The sequence below is a fragment of the Pocillopora damicornis genome, chromosome 2 (assembly GCF_964200805.1).
Source record: "Pocillopora damicornis chromosome 2, jaPocDami1.2, whole genome shotgun sequence".
NCBI classification, from domain to species: domain Eukaryota; kingdom Metazoa; phylum Cnidaria; class Anthozoa; order Scleractinia; family Pocilloporidae; genus Pocillopora; species Pocillopora damicornis.
Genome location: NC_142671.1, coordinates 24,919,188 through 24,938,260, shown reverse-complemented (window position 1 = coordinate 24,938,260; position 19,073 = coordinate 24,919,188). Strand labels below are relative to the sequence as shown.

Sequence of the window (19,073 nt, the reverse complement as noted above, 5' to 3'; positions counted from 1 at the left end):
ATCAGACAGGTTAGCCAGAAATTTCGCAAGATACGTAATCATTCCAAGCAGCCTTTGCAGGGTCTTCTTGCCTGAAGGGGTAGGCATTGCTACAATTGCCTTGACTTTACTTGGATCCGGTTTGAGGCTATCAGGGGTTAATACATCAACGATGTAGGGCACTTCTTGCTTTCTCAACTGTAACTTCTTTGAATTCAACTTGATGTTCTTCTCACGACATCTCTCCAGGAGTGCAATTAGGTTTCTGTCATGATATTTAACCGCACTTTCATAGGTGTCACCCTCGCCAACACAGAGTATGTCATCTACAATGTCTTCTATACCTTTGAGACCTTGTAGGCTTTCATGGATTCTTCGCTGGCACTCTTCTGGGGCTGTAAGCGAAGCCAACGATCACGACCAAAAGGCGTATTAAACGTGGTCAAGTGACGACGGTTTGTCTGAACTTGCCAGAATCCATTCTTTGCATCCAATACCGAGAAGACTTTAGCCTTGCATAGCCTTGTGGCCACGTCTTCAATGGTGGTGAGAGGATAATGGACTCTCAGCACGGCTTTGTTTAGATCTTGTGGGTCAATACAAATTCTTAACTTCTCTGGCTTGTTGACTAAGACCACTAGACACCCAATTAGTAGGTTCTGTAACGGGGGTGATAACTTTCTCTCTGACTAACTTGTCCAGTTCTTCCTTTAGACGGTCTCTCAGTGCTACAGGTACTTTCCTAGGGGGGTGAACAACAGGTTTTACAGTTTCATCAAGTTCCATATGGTACGGGCCATATATGCATCCTAATCCCTCAAAAACATCACTGTACTCTTTCAAAATTTGATCTCTGGTTAGAACAGTGTGGGCAGTTTGAACCTTGTCATTAACTGCATTCACAGTTTCTGGTTCTGAATTGCAGGGCGTGAAATTAACTTATTTTTCTGATAGCCATTTGGCTTCTAAATTTTTCAAAGTAGTAGCCAATTCAAAAAAGTTGGTCGCCATTTTTAGAGACACGCAAAACCGTTTTTTACGCTGTCAGCGGTCTATATAGACCCTCCAAAATTAAGTTAGGAAAGATCGTTCATTTCATAGATTCAAATCGAAGAATCGTGACGTCGTTTTCTTTAGAATGGAGAATAAATTGCTCCTGAATTACTCAGTCATCTAAAATTGCCCAGGCCCCAGCTCAGAGAACAAACTCACTAACTCAAACATATTTATTCACGTTCAATACCTAGCCTCCACATTGTGGAAAATAGATGTTAAATAATTACTAATAAGTCGATTGATAATCATTTCTCTAACAAATGGAAGGAAAAGTCTTTCCACAATAAAAGTTGTCCTTTCATGCTTCGTTTCGCTACTAATAATTGATTGTTCTTTATCATACAGTGTTAAACACATACTTTGAACGCAACAAATGAAGGTTTACAACATGAACTTGACAGCCCTCATGGTCTATAATGATTAAAGTTTGTGCAACCATCACTGTTATATTATCATATTAAAAAATGCAAAAATTAAACCCGTGCGGAGATTAACTAGATTAATTTTATTGGCTGGGAAATACATCGTTTCATGAAAGAGTTAGTTTGTATGACTTTGAAGCCTCAGTTTCTTTGAGTCGCAAAAAGCCTTCTATTTCTGGCGTTTTAAGAGATTTGGCCTACGCTACCTTTCGCCTTTGCTCCGGTCTCTCGCAAACCAGCGGTCGACAGAAGGAACAGGATCAAATTCTTCTAGACTCGGACCCTGAGCTGAGATCCTGATTAGCCCTTCCAGTGATGACGTCTTCAAGGAGGCTCTGAGGCTACCCTTGATTCTGTTTTGGGAGGAGACCATTCTTTCACACCCAGCAGCTGATATAGGAAGGACACGCAAGATTTCAACCAGGTGAAGGATGTCCTTGAGATCTGACTTGTACGGGTCTTTGACCAAAAACATCTTCCACAAGCTGCTGTAATCTTTGTCGCGGAACTGGGAGTTAAACATGATCTTCATAGACCGCCACTGTGGGAGAATATCATCAACCTGACATCCGGCCCTTTGCAGAGCTGGTTTGAACCAGTTAATTAGCCTCTCTACGTGGTCATTACCGAAATCGATCAACTTTGAGTCGTTTTGTGGCAAAGTACAAGTGCATACTGACCAGTTGGTTCTTCTGATGTATTAGCATCGCCCGACTTGATAAACACTTTCAACGCTCGGCTGACGTGTTGCAACCACCGTGTCCCAGATACTTGAGTCGGTTTAAGTGCATCTAAGTTTAGCTCACTTGCAAGAGCCTTCAAATCGCGTGAACTTTTGGCGCTATAGTGGTAAGTCTTCCACACAAGGTTAAGCACGTCATAGACTTCTTCGACTGACTTGCAACTCTTTTGCATTTCGAGGAGAGCAAGTTCAAGTCTGTGTGGCAGACAGTGGAAGTCTACAAGATACGGAATATCCTTTCTCATCAACGCCGCTACTCCTCCCTTCTTTCCAAGGTTGACACTTGCCCCATCAGCGCCGAATGCGACAACTCTTTTATCCCAGTCAGTGATATCATCACAGGAGTCTACAATTACTTCTTTAATTCCTACAAGAATCATTACAAAAAGAAAGAGGTGGTCTAAAGACAATATTAAGGATAAAGACTGCATTCACTGTTTAATGAACCATTTCTAAGTCTCAGAAATGGCACGCTTTCAACCATGAGAATGCATGCATTTAAATTATGGGGTGCGTTATGTTTATAAGATCCCCGTATCATAGTTAGCTCGGTGTTTTTTTTTTTTTTGTTTTTTTTTAACATGATAGACTTCGTTCTACCTCGCCATATTCACTCACCTCCTTGCAACGTCGAACTGAAGTACTTTTCTTTTACTCTATCTGTTCAACTTGCCAAGATACTTTACCCCTACTGTCGCCTTATTATCTGACTTATCTTTCAGGTGCAGCTAGAAGCTAGAAAGTTGAATGGGTAGCGGATGTGTCATTTTACCGGCTGGTCCATTTAATAGACGGAATAAATTTAATTATAAAAATAAATAATAAACTTACCCTCGGCATGAGCATGTGTGACAGCCTTGTGTCCTAATATGCAGTTTACAGGCACTCCATCTCTCACAAAGCGGCAAACTACCGTTTCATTCTCAGTACCTCCAAAGTCAGCCGTTCCATCTGCCATTAAACTGAAGTAATTCTTCGAGTTCAGCTCGCGAGTGAGGTCATCCCTAAAGCCGTCAGACAAAAAAGAAACAAGTTCTGCTCAGCTTTTCTTGTTTGCCTATGTGTTATTTAGTATGACTCCATTTTTTTCTCTGCAACGACAGTAGCCCCTCAAATTTTGAAAAAGGCAGCTCTTCTTTAGCAATAAAGTAAGCGGTGTTGATTTTGGCTTCCATTTCTTTCCGCTGTTGATATTTCATGTCTTTGTTTATCTTTGAAAACGACTGAACGAGCTGGCTTTCCACGATCGACTTTTCCTTTGCCTGCGACATGTCCCTTGCACGAATATGACCATTGCTGTTGGCGTGCTTCCTGCTGGTTTCTTTTTTGAAGTTGGAACATCCTTTCAAAAAGTATGTCTTACCGGCCACACTTGAATTTGCCCAGCACAAGTTGCAAATCATCACATTTTCTTCAGCATCGAATAAGAGCCAGGGAAATTCTTCTTCCCATTTTGGGTTAAATTTTCGCGCTGTGCTTGCCTTTTCTTTGCTTGCTTGTTTCTCTAGATTAGGCGATTTTGATAATAGACCTGTTGAAGTTTCATTTGTGAAGCTGGAAAACAGTTTCGTATCGTCAACTTTAGGCCTCTTTGATACACTTGATCCTAGTTGAAAACCAAAGTCTTCAAGACGTCCTCTTTTCTTTGACGTGGTATTGCTTGTGCCGGATGGTTCACTTGGTCTTGAACTCTTCTTTCCCTCGTTCTCTTTAACTGATGTCTTTCCACTTTCTAGACTTTCCGTGCTTCCCTGGATGCTGTCTTCCTGATCAGGCTTTTCCGGTTGACATTTTTGCCTCTTTTGTCCCATGAAGTACAAGGGTACAAAATGATTCGTGGTAAACCACGTACCAGCTCTGTTATCCAGGTCACCATCTCTCGACCACAACAAGAAGAGCGGCTCCGAAGAAACCAAGGTAGAATTTCTGGGACCTTTTTCATGGTGCAGGAAATCGCGGATCCAGGTGTTACAGTGCGGATAGGTTGAGAAAATGGGCCTGGCAAGAACGCTTGATAAAGAAGAAATATGAAAAAAAACCACTCCACTCGCATGACTTACTTGCAACACGCGCCTCAGACCAGATCGCTTTTTCTCTGCAGCAGCCTATGTCGTGAAAGAATTGATCACTGTTGGTCGTCAAGCAGAGAGAAAACAGCGTGTCGGGATGGTGGGAATCGCTGTTGGAGAACGAAGTTAGTCTTGGATGCTGAATGTAGTAGTCCTTGTTCAGCAAGAGTTCTAGGGCCACAAGTAAACGAAGAAGACTTGTATAGGATTCCGTACCATTCAAAACCAATGACACAGCGTTATAAAGACAATACCCATTGCCCGTAGTTTTTGCAGCCACTAGATTCTCTTCTAGCTGCAGAGGCAGATCTTCAGGAATCAATGCCATTGATATTTCGTCTGCCGGGAGACCCACGTGGGCGATGAATTGAAGGCGACGGATGAACTCTTTTTTTCGGCATATTTTTTATCCAATATACGAGCAAACGCTAAAATATCTCCTTTCATGTAAGTGCTGTCGAAATTATTCAAATGATTACATAGATCATTACGATCACTTTCCACATCAATACTTTCCTCGCTCATTTTAAATTTCAATCAGCGAACTCGACGAACCGCAGACGTGGCAAATGTGATAAGCTGGCAAAATTTGCACGTGTTACAAAGTGGACACTAGGATGGATGATATACAACGTTCAAGCTCACCTAAATCCAAGATGGCGTCTAGCTATCGATCGAAATGCATGTTCTGCGCTTTGGAAACAAACGAGGAAGTTTGTCGCGAATTTATCTTTGCAAATTTTTTAAATTCACCATATCTCTAGGTAAGGTGAAGTATTTTAGTCGTCAATTTGGCGACTAACTTTCAGGATTTGGTCGCCAAAGTGAAAAATTTAGTCGCATTGGCGCCTGTATTAGGCGCAAGTTCACGCTCTGAAATGTCACTTGTAATGACCCTAATTAAGTTCAGTTCCTGACATGTTTCGGCACCTAATAGAAGTCTGACATCCTCATCAGTTATAAAGAAATCTGCATCTCTACTCATCTCACCTTTGACACATTTGAGAGTGCAATTTCCAAGGGGAGTCATAGTGGTTCCATTGTACATCTTGAGTATTGCAGATGTTTTCTTCATATAGAGATCTTTGGGGTTCCCCTTAATGCTTGAGAATTCTTTTAGTGATAACAAATTACAAGTTGCTCCACAGTCCAACTGAAATGTAACATCCTTAGCATCATTTACTTTGACTGATGTAAACAACTGTTTTGGGTATTTCTTTTCTTCAACAGCACTGACTTGATACGTTATTACATCGATAATATACTCTTCAAATTGACTCTCATCTGAATCTTCTTGAACATAATTCAAACGTTGATTGGCATGTAAGTTACGACTGGACTGCTTTCCTCCTGTGCACTTCGCAGCAAAATGGTTGCATTTTCCACACTTTTTACACTGTTGGCCATATTCAGGGCACTTTAATCTGTCTGGTACATGTTTCCTGCCACAAAACTTGCAGTTGATCTGCTGAGTATTTCCGTTTGCTGATTTCTTTTTTTTTCGTCTTTCTTTCTGAAAAAATTTTCTTTCCTCTTCCCCACTGTATTTACCTCGTGAAGGTTTTGCATTTGTTTTAACTGGCTTTGGGTTCTTTCGGCAGCTCGTGCAATTTTTAGAGCTTTGTTCAGCGTCAAATCTGGGACTCGCAGCAAACGCTCTCTCACGTTGTTATCAGCGATTCCAAACACGATGCGGTCACGTATCAATGAATTTTTCAAATCTTGAAATTCACAAGTGTCCGTCATGTTACGTAGAACTGTGGCATATTTATCAATGGGCTCTCCACTTTCCTGTCCACGCGAAAAGAATAAATACCTCTCGTAAATAGTATTCTTGCGAGGCTCACAATACTGCTCCATCCATTTTAACTTTGTCTTTGTCACTGTCCCACGTGAAAGCATTGTAAACATCTAGCGCTTCGTCGCCGATTACGGTGAGAAAAATTGCTACCCGAATGGGGTCTTCCTTTCTAGCTGTTCCGATAGCGAGCTCATAGTTACTCCACTTTTGTTTAAATCTTTTCTAATTTTGAGATACATTTCCACTTGAAAGCTGCAGAGGATCCGGCGGGTTCAACAAACGCCTGGCCGCCATTTCACACCACGCGGTTTCGATTTATGCGAACAGCAACGGACCAAGGTTTCCACAAGACAAATATTTCACAAATATGGTCGGCAAAAAACAGCTTCATCCACTTACTTCTGACACCATGTGTTGGTCCTGAACTCCGAATGAGCACAAACAAGAAACTCAACCAAACAGTTTTTAATCAAGTAAACAGATCAACCTCAACCAACTGACAAAAACGTCAACGCGACATTTTTTCTGAAAACGCAATATTGTATATCAGCGGTATTGGCCACTACTTCATAAATAACATCACAGTTACCATTACAACTTCTCCCAAACATTCATAATTACAGGAAATCATTAATTTTTGTCAGTGGTGGTACTGTACTTACAATAGTTCCACTGACACAGATGCATTTTTCTGAAGTTATCTCATAGGTTATGACTGTACAGGTTGTGTGGATGGTTCCTGCTTGGGGACGTTTTAATTACCTCAGCAAACTGTAATCATCAGAGTTGCAAGTCAAGGTGTATTTACCAAGTATTCAAGTTTCAAAAGTAGTAACCTAATTATTACAGTTGAGTTCACTCCTTTTTGAGGCCATCTTTAGCTTGATCATCCTGTTACATGTGAAAACATCAAATGTTACTCACATATTCAAATACTTGCTCGAATCAAAGTGATAATTTTTTTAATAACCTGCTTCCTTTAACCCTTTAATCTCTGATAGTGACTACCATTTAATTTACCCTTTCAATATCACCCCTGAATCAAGCATTAAGGTTATTTGAATAAAGGCAATATTATTTCAACTGAAGAACCTCTTAATTGTTAAGCAAATTCTCCCTGCTAGCACATAAGGAAATGTATCGAGAACAGTATTAAGAATATGCATACTAATGTTAGGGTGTAAAGGGTTAATAGTGCTTCAAAAATAGTATTGGAGAGGAAGAAAGAAAGTTCTTAAAACATTCTATGTTAAATGAAACTTTATTATAAATGTTAGTTGTGACAGCAATGAAAACATCTGTGAAGCTACAATAACAATTACCTTTCCATGTAAGCAAACCATAATGAAGCATGATGTGGATAAATTTAATCTCACCCAGTTTGAATGTAGAATCTACAATCTAATAAATGTGTTTTTCCTACATCTGTCCTTCTAAATATCACAAATCAATCATGCCACCACTTCAGTGGGATTTTTTTTAAGATGTGTACTTTTTCTCATGATCATCTATTTTTAGTATCTATCTTTTACCAGCTGACATCTGAGAAGAATAAAGTCCACACTGATGATTTGACACATTGTTAGCAAACCCTGCAACTGATTAAATTTTATTTGATAAAAAAATGAAGGGCAATAGAGGAAATTGATTGGTACAATTCAAGTTTCCCTTCTTAAGTATTCTTTTTCTTCTACCATAGGGTAAATTTTACAGTTTCCCTCATTTCACTGTCCTCTGTTCATCTGTTTGCTTTCCTAAAAATCTTAACTATTGTTGCCAACAAATGCAAGCTAGGAGCATATGAAATGTGTACAGTTATTAACACTAAATTCCTGAGTGACTAGTATCTAGTTTCTCCTTTCAATATCATCCCTAACTCAAGCATTAAGGTCATGAAGATAAAGGAAATGATAATCAACTGAAGAACCTCTTGATTGTTAAACAAATTTTCCTTGCCAGCACATCAGGAAATGTATGGGGAACAGTATGGAGAATACGGATACTTATGTTAGGGTGTAGAGGGTTAGAGGCATCATGTAATCAGTGTTACATATGTAGAGTATTGCTTGAATATATAATTGTGGTGAATGCCACTGCCTGGTAAACATAAATCTATGGTCCTCTACTCTTCCTACTTGGAGGGTGCCTGGTAAACATCAGTCTATGGTCTTCTACTCTTCTACCTTGGAGGGTGCCTTGTGTACATAAACATTGAAGTTCAGTGCCTTTACCAGGAATGCATGGCTGTGCTTGAGAGGTTTGTTGTCCTAATATATGACCGTAAAGCAGCCTTACGAAAGTAAACGAGGAACAACAAAAGCTCTCTTCAAAGAGGTGTAGAAGCTTAGATAGTATCCTTCCCACTGGAGCATGACTTGAGCAGCACGTCAAAAGAGCAGTGTTTCAAGAAGGCTACGTATGGGGCCAAACCCTCCTTTCTCATGAGGTGCTTCAACAACTTATGGTCACCATTCTGGAAAGCTCTACTGCAAGCAAAGGAATCTTGTCACGAACTCATTCGATGTGGATGCAGAGCTTCTAGGAGGATGCTACTGCCTAAAAGCTAATTTGGCATGCACTGGTTTGTCACTGTGGCGGCAACTGCCGACAGCCATAAATATTTACAACGATGTCTCTAACCACGAGAGTAGAACGACTAAGAATTAGGCATCACATCAATTGTTCGTTGAATTTTGGTTAGATAGGAGAACACTGTAGGATTTCACCTAAGGCGCCGCTCAGTGAAGTGTAGCTGAACAATTTACCACACGTATCCCAAATCTGTTAACCAAAGCTTGTTTATAACAGCTGGTTAATTTTACTAAAGTAACGGAAGAGAATGTCAAATCAACCAAAGACACAAGCTTTACGTTACTAAGGTAAACAATTTTTACCAATCGTGATTCAGAAAATAACGTAAACACGTATATTTCACGTTTAAACATAGGGAACCCACACATGAAAAATATCATAGAGGAAAATCACGTAATGGCATACGATGAATACGAATGGACAGAAAATGACTCGGTTGTTATGTTTGAAGGCTTTTGTCGCAAATTTCCCCAAGCAATGTGGTTAAAGAGGATTTTTTTAATTCTTAGCCTCGTTTCCATGTCAGCGAATGAAATGCTTGGTTCTCGTCATCAGAAGTTAATTTGGATTGGCCCCATATCAGAAAATATTAGTCTTAGGGTCGTAAGTGTTATGGCAAAGTTTCAAAGTTTATCATTGATTTGAACAATTTAGTGTTTTTTTGGTCGATAATAGCTGGACTTTAAGTCACTCTACTAAAAGTGGGACGGGAACGTGAGGACTGGGACTCGGGTTCGTAAGACTCGGGGACGTGGGGACTCGGAGAGACTCGGGGGTGTGATGAACAAACCTCATTTTGGTGCTGAATTTGTAAAGTATAATGTTCGGTGGTCTGAAGAAAGGTGTGTTATATGCTGGAAAGCTTTTCAGTAGTAGCCGATGATTTCCAACGTCCATGGTTCGGCCGGATGTGTTTGCTTTCCTGTTTGACCGTGAGAATCCTGGGTACAGAATAGTGGATAGGGGATTTAAACATTGTGGGCTGCCATGGAGGACTTTCCTGATAAGTAACCATGTTTTCGTACTTATTCTTTTAACATCTGTGCCTTATCCTTGCTAATTTCGTCGCTGCTGTTTACCTCAGGAAAACCGTTGTCCGAAAATGTATATTTTTTTCATTTCATTCCTAGAATGTGCATATAATTCTCATAATGATCTCGAGCTGGAAAGTGATTGGGAACCGGAGAAATGTACGTGTGGAGAATCCGACGATAGGTACATAAATTACTCTATATAGCTTTCACATTTCATTAGGAATTGAAATTGATCGTTATTACTAAAGCAAATGGAGCATTATTGATTACGATGTGCACTATTTGTTTATGAGTGCAATAAATCTACGATCTCAACACTTACCGGTAAGTCATTTGTTCATTCTCATTTGAATTGAAACCAACAGGAATGCTTTGCAGGAGACTAGTCTCACAAGGCTTAAAACAACATTAAATCACTAAGTTGTGCATGCCAGCTAAAAACACAATTTCCAACTTAAACCAGATTTTTATACTAATGACGTTGTGTTCTGTCCATTGACCTTAACACCATTTTCTAACCTTTCTGAGTGAGTAGAGCTCAAGATTAAGCATAACGTTATCCCCTTCCGCCAACGGCAAAAATTCCACTTTTGTCATCAGGCATTTGGAAAACGAAAATAAGTGGCTTCGTCCTTGTCGTAAAGGTGTCATTTTCTCCCTACTTTTCAGAGAATTATTGAAGAATTAAATGTCAAAGTAACGAAGTCAACGACAAGAAACGCTCGCCGCCGTGAAACGTCATGCTAAAAATTTCTCTATCATCGGTCACTGTTGGCAATACATGAATTAACAGGAAAAAGTCACATCTTGTGATATGATAATGATAAATGTAACAGAAACCACATTTATACGACTTTTGTTTTAGTAACGATAGTTGTACCTTTCTTATCATATTAATTGAAGGGTATAATGGCTGTTTTTTTTACCGTTAAAATACCAAGTGCGCTGCCCAAACCTGCGACTGTCACACCCAAAGTTAATTCCGTTTAAATGCAGCTGAAAATGTATAACTTAACTACAACATATCGCATAAACTGAACGTGAAGATTAAATTTCAGAACAAGTTCACTAGCTTGCCACATTTAGAAATGTCAACAAAATACTTGAGCTGTGGCCATGGTGAAGGCGTTGTTGCATAGGACACAACGGATGGAGCACGCAGCACCTATATAACAGAAATTCAGCCTACATAGCAATGTAGAGTTAATTGAATGCCTTGAACGGCTACTATTACGGAATCTCTTATTGTTCTCATGGATAATAAAGCAAACACCGTAGCAAAACGTAAAGTTATGAGAAAGAATAATATACCTTGGCAGAAAAGATGGATATTTTGGTTATGGAAAGGGGGCTTAAATGCCAGTGGTTGACCTTGACAGGTTCAAAAGATATTAAGAGGACACCAAGTAAATGCAAACATATACAGCAGCCCAACATTTGTGCTTGTGCTAGAGACCTAACTACAATTATTCCTTTTGTGTTATTTTCCGATAATTATTGATTGAGCTTGTTTCACCATAACGACACTGATCGAATACACTGGATATTAATTTTGTGGCGAAATGTTCAGCTGGTGATACAGAAAATCTTTGTGTGCATTGGTCAGGCGTCCCCTGACAATGGCATTGATTTGTAATTTGGAACTATTAAAACTAGCACTATCAGTACTATTTCCCTTTCTGACACAAGCTAAATTTACATGAAAGTAAACACCCTGTTCCTTCCCTACTTTCAGAATTCCTGTTTTGTCTTTCCAGGGACGACAATTGCCGTGCGTAATAGCAATGTCATGTGGAGGAGGAGAGAGAGGCCACCATCTGCCATGCGTGCGAATCGTCTGCTACATCCTGTGCAAGTTGTTACACAGGTATGATCGGAAAGGAAGACAAGAGAGAATGGATTGACACTTCCACCACTAACTTCATGTTGTCCATTTCTTCGAATAATCGTTAGTTTGACAGGTTGTTGGACATCCGCAGTTCTTTGCAGCCTGTCCACGTGTTCAGTTACAAAGCTTTCTTCCCTCTTAGACTTTTTTCCTCTCTTCTTTTGGTGAGGCTTTTTTCCAGCACTGCCAACGTCAAAGCCGTAAGTGGACATTTTGGTTACATTTGCCTGCATAGCATTTGAAACTTACCCTTGTGTACCGCGGCTGCCAATGTGTGATCACAGAGGCTTGAGTGTATTCTGTCACCACATGTGGTTTTGTAGACGTTTCCGATACTACCAGTACAGTGTTGTCGTGTTGGAAGCCATCTGTAACTCTTTTCATTTGCAGCAGCCTCCATGCTTTGGCAAAACGCCAGTAATGCCAGACTGCTTACATGATATTGACGATGTAGATGGTGTTTGCGACACTGGGCCACACTCCTTGGCCTTGTTGGTGTAAGCCCTCCTCTCGGGGGGTTCATTTTCTCTACCTTTCTGGGGATATCTTGAGGTGGCTGTACTCATTTGTCAGTCTGCATTCACCCTGATCTAGAATTGCTCCTTCCAACAGTGCATCCTGTTCCTTCACAGACTCGTGGCTTTTGGAAATGAAGATTACCAAACTGACACGCTTGTGCTCAGTCTTCAGCTTTAAAATGTGGTCTTCTGCTTCGTTGTCATGAATGGAATACAAGTCTCCTAGTCAAGCCCTCTGGCGGAGGGGCTTTAGCATAGAAGTTATGATCGTGTCAGAGACATTCCCCACAAACCAGTCATAGAGTGCTGGTTCTTGGATGGTGATTTCCCTTTCGCGGTCATTCCAAACGTTTTCCAGAGAGCAAAATTTTGCGTAAAAATCATCTGCTTCATTGGAATCTACAATTCCATGATATGAGGTGGCAGCGACACTTTTTCCAAATATTTCACACAGGAATTCATTTTGATCCTATCCAAGGATACCTAGACTAGACATCTTCATCTCGACGTTCTTTCGAAGATGGATAAAGCATCTATGATGGTCAGCCTCCGGAAACTCTACTCTAAATGCGTTGGTTACGCACGTTCACCATCCGTCCCAAACGCATTGAGTTGTACAATTTGTGGATTGAAATGCTTCATCGCTGAACCTAGATACCTGTAAGTCTGTTCAGTTTTACTTTGATGAACAAGAAAGGGTCCAAGAAAAACAGGATGCTTACCAGTTCTCACGTCCACGCCAAGAATGGAAAATGAGCCCACTTGGGCACTGTACAACTTGATGTCTTTCAATTGCCGGTCAGAGGCAAGAAAGGCTATAGGTTCTGGAGCACCAACAACTTCTCTAACGAAACTATCTTTGCTCTTGTACTTATCCATCGCCTCTAGCAAGATATCTCTTCTTTGCTTGGTGGAAGGTTGAAAGGAGGTTGTAGACGAAGCTAATGCGTTACTAACTTGTTTCGCATTTCGCGGCAGCTCACTTTTAGAACGACAGAATTCCAATCCCCCTTTTCGACGAACTGATTCGAAAAAGACTTCCCTGGGTTGCCATTTCCTTGATGATACAGTTTCCCTCAGTTCTTGAATGGTGCTTGGTCTCGCTGGTACATAGGGTTCGTTGCTGTTTTTAGAGTTTCCATGCGGTTTAAGTTTCAGTTCACTTCCTCCTCTTCATAATAGTGCTGAAGTAAGACAAGTCGGTGCCTTTGCCAGTTGCTGTCGTACAAGAAGGATAATGGGGTATTTAGTATTCAGCTTCCTTGTCATGATGATGATAGTGCTTGACAACCATTATGAAGCCGGCGTCGTTTCTCTTTTGCCTCGTTATCTTCATATCCAAGATATCCCCACGCACGTTGCGGTCGACGGAAATGTAGCTTTTCAGAGAACGAGTATGCTACTTGCCAAGATCGTCAGCTTTACAATCATGCGGATGGACAAGGGCGTCTAAATCAACAAAAAAGGAGGTGTTTTCCATAACCTGAAATGGCACTTTGGTACAGACAGGCTCTTTTACTCTCATCAAAATGTCGACAACCTCTTCACTTGAATATGCAAAGCTTCTTCCTTTCTCGTGGTATGGGATACGCTTGTCGTCTTCGTAATACTTGTTAGATTCCTAGAAAGAGAACATCAACATATCACATCTTGCATAGCAAAGGTTCCAAAACCGCACCAAGTAACGGAAAGCCCACAAGGTAAAAGCAAAACGAAAATAGATGTATACTGCCATTTCAGTCAGACAATACGCATGAAAACTGTTGATAAATAGTGATACGAAATGCCCAACAAACTGGTGGAAATTGACACAGTCTGTTATTTAATTTACTGGATGGTAGTGAATTTTCAACGCACCTTTTTGAGCTTTGAAAAAGTGCTCAAAATGGAAATATTTTAATCACACAAAAATCATGATGGGAGCGATTATAAGTAAAAACCCAATTCTTGGAGAAGTAATGAAATAATTAACCAAAACTTTCTGGACACTAAAGAAAAGCTAAATACACTTCTTGCTGTTACTTTGCCTCGATATTCCATCAAGAAAGGAGAGTTCTGCTTTCAGTCAAAATACATTTACATTTCAGTTTCATTACTACTGGTGATTTCGCTTTCGTGACTACTGGTGATGATACTTTCACCATTACTGTCAACCATCTCCATGAAGTCTACTTAATATTCTGTTGCTACAGTGCCCTCATTGCCCTCAAAACATATCGCTCTGCACACAAAGCCAAACTCCTCCACTTTTCTTTTCTTGCAACAAGAATAAAAGGTTTATTTAATTTAGTGAAACCCTGTTAAAGGATTCTAACAACCAGCCATCAAGTAACTGCTGTTGTAGGAGTCAACAATAGAACAAATTGTACACAAACAATAAACCTTGTCATGAAAGCCAACTGTAGCAGCCACAGTTGAGGACAAATGTTTAACTGCTTTCGAGTTTTTACACTACTCAGAAAACGGACGAAGTAAGGCTAGAAACATTGTGTCAATGTCAGCAGCTCTAGTCTAGCTTCCTCCATAGGTATCAACCAGTAATGGTTTGCTTGAACACCCAGCTTTCCTGTTACTATGTGTCAATTTTTTCTGTCATGTTCTCCTAACATCACATGTTAGGAGTTGGTGAATACTCATATCATTTTAATGTAATGTACATGCCTAGCATGCCCCTTATGTCTTTTAGCATCTAGTGACTGAACTGTGCTGCTATCAACCTATTAAAGTAAAATAGAATATCGAGCCATAAGCAAATGTATCCGGCCCTAATAAACGTTTGTTACATGCATGCACAAACAAACTCTAACAACATTTTGGATTCATCCAACCGGGATACTAATATTATAAGGAAAAATGCAATGCTTAAGAAAGAACACTAAACACTCACGATATTTCATTAAGATATGAACACACACCTTTTGAGAAATGGATGAAGTTGATTTCAATGCCAAATCACCTTCACTTTGCCTGATAACACTGGAGAAAAAATGAGGAGAAATGAGAATGGGAACAATAGAACTCAAATAAGTCCTGATAACTTTGTAAATCACTGAGAAAAATCTTTAAGGCAAAGAGAGCTGGAAGCTACGGCTTGTGAGGTTATACTGCATTGCACATTTGGGGAATAGTTTTAGTGTATGGAAACAAAATGGTTTTATGGTTTATTAACTTGTCCTACATACCTTCTGCTTCTCTTAAAGTCCCAACCATTTTTATTTTAGTAATGGTACTGCCATTCTGTAAAGCAAGAATTTGATGTTGTAAGGTTATTTAATCTGGGTTGAGAACATTATTATGCACTCTCTTGGGGGAAGAGGGGGCACATGGGATAGTCACCAAGGCTAGTTATTCACATTCCTAATTTTCATAGCAGTGAAGATAAATGAACTGCACTGGCACTTTACCTTTTAATGCTTTCTTATATAATTGTTCACAGCTACAATATGTTACATGTCCATAACTCATACTAATGCACTGGCATGCTAAGTTAAGTGAGAAATAATTGAGCTATGCCCACAAAAGACAACTTGAGTTTATTTTAAAATTTTTCAAAAGCTCCATCAAAAGTTTCAATAGCCAGTCCCCTCCTGCAATACTCTCTTTCTTGCATCTGTATCTTCATTTTTTAGACGTGCTCACATCTTTTTTTCTTTTAATTGATTTCCTGGTAATTTCAGTCTACATCAATTTTTCATATCATAACATTTATTATGCTTAAGTGTTTTTTTACATGAATTATATGCTAGCCAGTAAATCCTGTAAACTAAAATCATCCAAAAGAAAACAAACTGCATGAACATGGACATGCAAGAGCTTAAATATGTGGCTATTTTTTGGAATAAACACTTTCAACACATTGAAAAGCTTGTTACCTGATTGAAATGATCCTGTGTCACATTTGACATTGACCTAAAAACATTCAAGCATGTTGTAAACAAGAGAAATTTACATCGATTTGTGAACATTTTTGGGACTCTCCATACTGTTATAACCCATGAGCTTTACCTAGAGTCCAGTTAACAACACTGCAAAAGATTCTAATTTAACTTATTTTTGCGATGTGACACAAACAGTAATAAGATTTCTCAAAAGTAGCATACCTTTGGTTAAGAGAACACTCTTGTGAACTTAATTGTAAAGCTTTATGAAGATTGTGATCATCTTTCCAAGGTCCATTGATTCTGATTTACAATTTAAAAGCATAATTTTTTGGATTAATTTTCTCCCCTTTGTTGACTTACAGTCATTAAGGATCGGTCATTAATCCTTACTCCAGCACCGAAGCAAATATTAAATCATATGAATTAAGAATTTTGTGTTTGATAAAGCACTGTGAGGTTCATGGGTTTTTTACAATTCATAATTCATAAATACTTTAATTCAGATTTAGAATAGCCCAGTTTAAACGGAATTAGAACGAAGCAGCTCATCACGCTAGTTACCTTCCATTTTTTCCAGTATTGTCATAGGTTTAGCGTCACTATTAATGAAATGTGAAAGCTATAAAGAGTAATTTTTCTACCTTTCGTCGGATTCTTCCAGTACTTTTCTCCGGTTCCCACTCCCTTTTCCTCCTCGAGATCATTACGAGAATTATCTGCACATTCTAGGAGTGAAAATGAAAGAAATATACATTTTCGGACAACGGTTTTCCTGAAGTAGATGTCAGCATCGAAATTAGCAAGATAAGGCACGGATGTTAAAGGATCGAGAAGAAAACACAGTTACTTACCAGGAAAGTCTTCCATAGTTGCCCACGATGTTTTTAACAGTTTCGAGACCCCCTGCGTTGAAACTATTCTCTAGCAGGGGCCCATCAATGGGTTCCTGTCTGTACCGAGAGTTCTCACGGTCGATTTGCTTTTACTACCTATGTAAAGACACTCATTGAATTAAGGTCCTATTTAAGAGGAGTGTCATTTGATAAAGAGAGTAATTTGAACCAGTTGAAAACTTTAGACAATATTATCCTACACATGTGTTCCTTGGTTGATGCTTTTGAGCAACAGTACATTGTGATTGATTAGTTATTTATTAAGTAGTATGTGTAATCAGTATTGATTAGTTTCAATATATTGTTCCAGTAGTTGTGATAATATGAAAGGGTTTCTTTGATTTGGTTATCTTTATGTAATCTATATTGATTTGCATATCATTTAATATAGTGATGGAATTGATATTAATCATCGGTTTTCTATAACCATTGATGTGTGGTAATACATTGTTTATCTTTTCAAGGACTGATATTGCCTTATTTCTGTTCCTTGTTGTTATTATCATGTCATACTTTTTGGTTAGATTAAATACTACCCTATTAAGAAAGAATTTCCTGAAAGAAATTGATCTTCCTGTTATTTTACACTAGTTATCATGGAAGCTACAAAACTCTTTCATTAGTTCATAGCCATCTACTTGCCCACAATTGGTGCACACAATCACATGGTCTTCATTCCCCAAGCACTGTTTCTCCCAACATTTTTCTACCATGACTGATCGTTCCTTTACTTGCTTATAACAACAAATGACTCCTTCCGATTCAACATAAATTATTTTATGGCAATACACTATGATATTGCATAGATATTATATGTTTAAATATTATTAGGGGTTATACTTGGTTTCCTTAAAATACATTTCATATTACATAATTCCTCTTCTGCTTCAAATATATTGCCCGCATTAAATATCTTGTATATCTTGTATAAATATGTATATGATCTTGGTCATGTATCGTCATGAATATCACTTGTATCTGAATAATCGACTTGACTATCACACATAACCGCTATCTTGACTTCTATGATAACTACTGTCATCTGAATATATTTCTTGGGATTCCATGTATACCCATACATTAGATGAAAATGAAAGAATTTCCAAGAATGATAATCGCATATAGATTTTAAGAAATAATAGGTATTATAGGAAAAAGCCAATGCAAAATTACCACGCAATAATAACACAGAATCACTGATATCTAGTGAATATGCGTTAAAAACACCAAGTACTATACCACTATCTTAACTACTTAAACCACTTAGCTAGATTGTGAAGTTTGGGCTATGGAATTGTTTTAGCTAGTTATGCATTTTGTGCAGTTGAACCATTTCAACTACTTAAACTAATTAAGAAAGATTTTGCAATCTGTGCAGTTTACCCGTCCTCCCTGGTTGAACTATTTTACAAGTCCAATCAATTAAAATAGTTGACTATTTTAAATACTTCAAGGAACTAAGCAAGAATGCGCAGTTTGTACCGTTTACTCATTGAGGTGGATTTGACAACTTAAATTACTCCAACCAGTTGAGAAGGATTGTGCAATTTTTATCAGTTGACCTTTGACTATTAAACCACTTGAACTATTTCAGTTATATTGTGCACATTGTGCAGTTGAACTGATTCAGCTACTTATGCTTAACTAGCTTAACCATAACTATCTGCGCTGCTTGAACTATTTTACTAGTTAGCAAGACTATCAAAAACTTGAAAATTCTGTTGCGCATGTGTGCGTAACGGTCGGACATAATTTTTGAAGCTCTGCTTAAAGCATTCAAGAAAGTCAATTTAGGCACTTATAATGTCACATCAACAAGTCAAATCGCTTAGGAAAAGTAACGAGGATCTTAGAGAATGCTCCATTCTGCTCGACGTGATATAAAATCACTAGAGGAGCGAGTTGGTGCTCAAGAGTTGGTTGTCAGAGAAGAAGCTAATGGCGGACGGGAAGCCCAACTGGAGACGGAAAGGAGCTTAGAATGGCTGCATGATTCTGAGTCAAGCTTCCAGAGCGAGGTGCATGGTATTCGGAAACGACTTGACGACGTCGAGGAAAACCTCGGGAAGCTGGAGATTGCCGTGAACGAGATACAAGATTATAGCTACGCCTTCAACATCAAAATTCTTGGAGTCCCTGAGCTAAAAGCTAATGAAGACGCCTCCGAAACCAGTAATCTTTGCGTTAATCTGTTCAAT

The 19,073-nt window shown here is 39.0% G+C and overlaps 2 pseudogenes across 1 annotated transcript; both read right to left on the bottom strand.

Moving 5' to 3' along the window:
* Nucleotides 1-1,315: 1,315 nt before the first annotated feature.
* LOC149050473 (uncharacterized) lies at nt 1,316-6,014 on the bottom strand (annotated as a pseudogene). The gene is made up of 5 exons (XR_016182630.1): nt 5,820-6,014; nt 5,215-5,664; nt 3,278-4,304; nt 3,031-3,229; nt 1,316-2,566 (listed from the first exon to the last, which is right to left on the bottom strand). The product of XR_016182630.1 is annotated as an uncharacterized LOC149050473 (transcript).
* Nucleotides 6,015-11,241: 5,227 nt separating this feature from the next.
* Nucleotides 11,242-16,849, bottom strand: LOC113682173 (uncharacterized; annotated as a pseudogene).
* Between the last annotated feature and the right edge of the window lie 2,224 nt (nt 16,850-19,073).